We start from the raw sequence: 5,332 nt of genomic DNA, 5'->3' as shown, positions 1-5,332 counted from the left end.
GAGCTTAATATCGGGAACGTCCTGCTATCGGAATCAGTCCTTGAGAAGTACAAATTACACTTCTCTCACTTCACCAATTTCAGCTCCATCCATTAATCAATCCTCTTGGACGATGTATACATTTACTGTGCACTGAAAAAAATGAATTTAAACAAATCGGTAACATACCATATCAATGAATTAACATATTAAATCAACATTAATAACAAATGTTCTTTGTTAATACGTTGATTAGAATGTTGATTCTTAGAATTTTGTGTTGATTATGAAGCATGATGTTATTATGAAGCATTAATGGAAATGTATTATTTTCTCCCTCACTGATTTTAACATATGAAATTTACAGGGGGTCTGGGTTGATCTCTTTGCGTACAGATGTTTTCCAATGAAGTTCTCCACGCACATGAAAATGTCCCATATGAAAGACTCGAAGATATTGTTATTCAGTCCTTGTGCTGAGCAAAACAGAGCGTGCTGTCAGGATCTTCATTTACAACTCTATACGAACACCGCGCAACTCTTTCACTACAATTTGATACAATGACTTCAAGTGCTTCAGTTTGTAGGCTAATCAACATTGCTACTCAATACACTGCACGTAGAATTATAAAGAGCAATGAGTTACATACAAGTTGTATATTCTTAAAGTCTTAACACAGCTGTTCGTCCAGAAGTTAGTTTATTCATGTTTTAATAGTATTAAATACACTTTTTTAATTTAGGATTTCATTTCTAATATTTGAAGCCTAAATACATCAGTCCAATGTATAATAATACGCATGACATTAATATACTTATTTAAAAAATATGATTACATTTAAATTTTCAGCGAATATTTTGAGTATCTTCGCGAGTGCTTGTTTAGTATGAGCCACGCAGACTATAACATATTCTAATAGTATATATACTTTTCCATACTGCACTCTTCTAGACTCTGTACCGTGTCCAGTTGTAGGAACTGAAGTTCGAAAGCAACAGTATGCCCATGTGTCACATACCTACTTGTCGTAATTCCGCATAATGAAGAAGTGAAAAGATCAAACAAGTTCTTTTTCGTCCCAAGAACTAACCCGCGTGTCAGCTACAGTAGGCGAGGGGTGGCGCAGGTCATAAACAACTGAATACATCCCCATGCGACTGGAGGAAATAGAAATTAGCAGGAGGAGATGTCATGCAAACAGTAGTTTAGAAACTAATTTCACGCTCTGTGGCGCTCTCTAGGTCGTAAATGAACAGAAACAACGTGATGATATTTGTGTAGGCTACATACGTCTACTTCAGTAATGAATGAGTTAATCTGATTCCTAATTCATATTTTACTTCATTTGTTTGACTTTTAAATGATAAAACAATCCATAGAGACAGAACAATGTGCAGTAACATTATATCATATATTTACTTATAAATCCTTTTTAAATAATGATGTTTGAAGCTCCGAAAACATTTTTCTTGACTTGCTTTGCAATTTTCTATTTTGGTTCCATTCAATTCAGTGCTTTAAACATACCTGTTGTTCCCCCCCACGTCAGTACAAATTAGAATGATAAGTGAGACATTTTCTGCATGCGTTTACTGTATGTACTCGACGGTCATTACCTGTCAGGACTTGTGTTAAGCGCCTAAATCCTTTTAAGCGTGTTTTACTGCAGCAGCTGCAGCAAGATTCAAAATGGATGAAAAGGGCATTAGAGATTTCTTCACAGCGAGCAACTGAAAAGAAAAAAGCGACTAATGACGTTGTATACATTAATGGTACCCCAGGGAAGTGAATTTGTAAGTGTGTGATTGTATAAAATCGAGTCAGGCAAAAATTGCAGTCCTTTTTAAAGGAATCTACAAACATATACGACTAATGACAACGAAATTCAAGAGAATTCATTTGCTAGTCTTTTTCTTATTTAAAAGTAGCTGCAATTGTCCGGGGATAAATCATATTAACCTTACAGTAGTATTTATGTAAAATATAATTATTTGTCATGTTTCTACGTTATATTCGGTTTTATGTATTAGGTGGACCTCAGTTTAATAAAACGTTTGATAAAAAAGAACTTGGATTTCGTTTGATCTTCTCTGCACTGTTCAGCGGACGCTTTTGCATGCTAATGTCCGCAGTCTTAAAAAAGGAAAGAGACAATTAAAAGCCACTGATGACACTGCAATGAATCATCATATAGCAAATTACTCTTTACACTACAACTGCGTGTGCAAATGAAGACAGTCGCTGGTCATCTTTTGTTTTACTCAGAGACCCCTTCTCGCGCCCAGGCTCAGTGTTTCTGTGCAGGATATGTTTTCTATTACAGGCAATATTCTAAACAATACAATTACAAAAATATGCAAACAGAAATTAATTAATTTCAGAGCAATAATCACTTCGATTCATTCGGTTTTCAGTTGGCACGATCAAAGATAGAGAAATTCAGGACATCTACAAAAATAAACCGCCATCACATCGCTTCATGAAGTTTAATTCTAATTATTATACGCGTGTGAACATGAAGGATTTATAACGTTTTATTTTAACTGGAATTCTAATTACATGCGATCAAGTTGTTCCGTTCCGATTTCGTGCATTTTGACTTCTTTGAGGTACGTTTTGTACGGCAAACCCCTACGTCCAAACATTAACGCTTTAACACATTTAACATCCGCTTAGTTTTCTTTAAATTGTGAAAAGTTGCCGTTTAGATGTTCAGCCCTTCACCTCGTAATCTTTTTGTTGTTTTTCTAAGGGTAAATCACTGTACACAAAATAGCCCACTGCCATTCTTATTGAAATCTGTCTCAAGTGGTTTGGTGTAAATGACAGATGTTTAGCAATTGAAGGCTCAGCAATACCCGCGAGCTATAGTGTTTTACAATGAAGGGGAGACTCTTTTGTTTGGCACTTGTCTCTTTCAGACTGGATAAGAGAAACTGCCACAAAGGAGCAAATCCTTTGAGGGGTTATAAAGTTACTTTTCCACTAGTTCATTTCGACTCTTGAGAAAATACAATACGATGTTAATGCGCACTTCTGTTCCATTCAGACTGTCAGCCCAGTGCACATTGCCAAACACAACCTATTGTGCCACAGAACCAAAGTAAAGACTCTTAAACAACCTGCAGCCCAGTCTATAGAAATTCATGATATTACATGTTTGATCAGAACCCTGTCATCAAGAATGTCGCGTGGCTCTTTATTTTACGTTTTCGTAATTAAAACAGGTGAAAACCCTGCCTCAAGCTCGTGTCACCTGCGTGATGACCTATAGATACACACCTGTTAGCAATCCTTCTTTCTCTAAGTTTGGTTGGGGATTTCTGAATGGTCTTTAAGGCGGTTCCTCGATTTTCTTCGCTCCGAGAGGCTCCCATTCTTTCCGTCGGACAGGATTCTGCATAATAAACAGTTAAAAAAATGCTTCGGATGAAGTATACATGTTTAATGCTTGATCGCACTAATACTGGGAGACATATCGTCATGAAACAAGAGTTTAGTGCAGAGCAATAAGTTATTTTACGCAAAGATGAATGCTGCACCAAAACGACCTCATAGATATAAAAACGTGCACTTTTTTCTTTAAAAAAAGCAAAATTAACAGAATTAATTTAAATGAATAACAAATATTTCACATCTTAATTGGATGTGTAGCCATACCTTTCTGTTAAATGAGACCACGACCATTTTACTGAAAGTGGTGTTTTCCTGATATATGTTTTCTGATCTACCGCCGACTCCAGCAGGTGTGTGCGACACACGCCTCCCATTACACCTCGTCACAACTTTCCATTCCCTATCCTGGTAGCCTGTTGTGCCCTTGAAACGACTTTCAATTGCTAATTAAAACGATACAGCGAACTTCAGAAGAGGTTTATTGCGGGTAATTGTATAATTGGTTGACTAATTGCTGTTAACAACACCTATAATACTCCAATTATTGTAACACTTAGTTTAGATGCCCCGCTGATTTGAGCGCATGACAAAAGCTCGTGATAGTTAATCAGTAACCGCCTTAAAAAGTGCTTGAAAACGTTTTTAAAATGTTGCAGACTTCGACTTTTACATGGGTGGCGTGCGCCCGCCGTAAGAAAATTGTTTTGTGTGTGGTGTCTTGAGTTGTCTGAAGCCAGCAATTGTAACTTATTGTCAACAGCGGTTTTTGTTAGAATAGAAATACTGCCCCAGTTTCTATCTAGGGTATCCTTTAAAGATACATTTGAGTGAGAGACAGAAGCAAGGCGGTCAATATGAATATTTCCACTATTCTTTGTAATCAACCGAGTATAATAATAACTTTTTTCTCTTTTTTAGAATAAATGTCTTTAATGTCTTTAAAGTTTAAATAGGCTATTTATAATATGGGATTCCAGTTTAGCTGAGTTTTTTTTTTACTAAAGACAGAGGCCGATTCAACCTTTTCAGGCTGCCAGACTGAAGGAAAGTTAACTCTGGCAAAGCTGAAAATTACCATGGTTCTGCTTGTTAAACTTGAGCGTGGAAACACAGAAAAACCAAAGGAACTCAGTCCTCACAAAAGAGTGAAATCAGCCTTCATACACTGAAGAACCACATTCCGATTTCATACTCATTTAGCGGTGTATTATGCTACTTTAAAACTTAGCCTAATAGCGGTACATCAATTTTTCGGTAAATTTTACGGAATTAAATGAAGTCACTCGGGTTGAATGATTTCGAGTCGCACTGCAGAAGCAAGAGCTCCCAATGGAGAGATCAGAAATATGGAAGTGTGGGATTAACCGCGGTATCTTACACAACACCCATACTGTTCTCAATGTTTTAGAGTCAGAGAGGAAATTTCTTCTAATTTGTTGTCGTTATAGAAGTATGGAAATGCAGACAAGTAATATATTTCCGGAGATATGGAAAACAAAAAGTAACACGAAAATTTTACAATGTATTCAAAATAATTTAGATGTTTAGAATATACTTTCTTTTGAGAGGGCAAGTTCTGCTTATAATATAATATTAAACAAATCCCTGATAGTATTTTCAGAAAATTATGAAGTAACATAATAGAAAAGGTCTGTTGTTGAAATTGTATTCGTTAGGCCATAAATGAAAAGGTTTATCACAATCTAATTGTGCTATGCATTCGAATGTAAAAGATATGGGAAATACTTTTCTGTGGATTGGATTGGAATGGAATGGAATATTCTCAAAAATACTGACACAGTAAGGACTGAGTTCACCATGAGTGGTTTTTAAATGGTTGACCGCGATGTTAACAAAATACACAAATCCTTTCAGAATGGCATGTTTGAGTACTTTAAAGTTCCTGCAGTTAAGCTATGAATTGCCTTGAAATGGGAATGTTCATAAGTCTTCTGG

Source organism: Atractosteus spatula, chromosome 20 (assembly GCF_055471065.1).
Source record: "Atractosteus spatula isolate fAtrSpa1 chromosome 20, fAtrSpa1.hap1, whole genome shotgun sequence".
Classification (NCBI taxonomy): Eukaryota; Metazoa; Chordata; class Actinopteri; order Semionotiformes; family Lepisosteidae; genus Atractosteus; species Atractosteus spatula.
Note: the sequence above shows the minus strand (reverse complement) of the source record.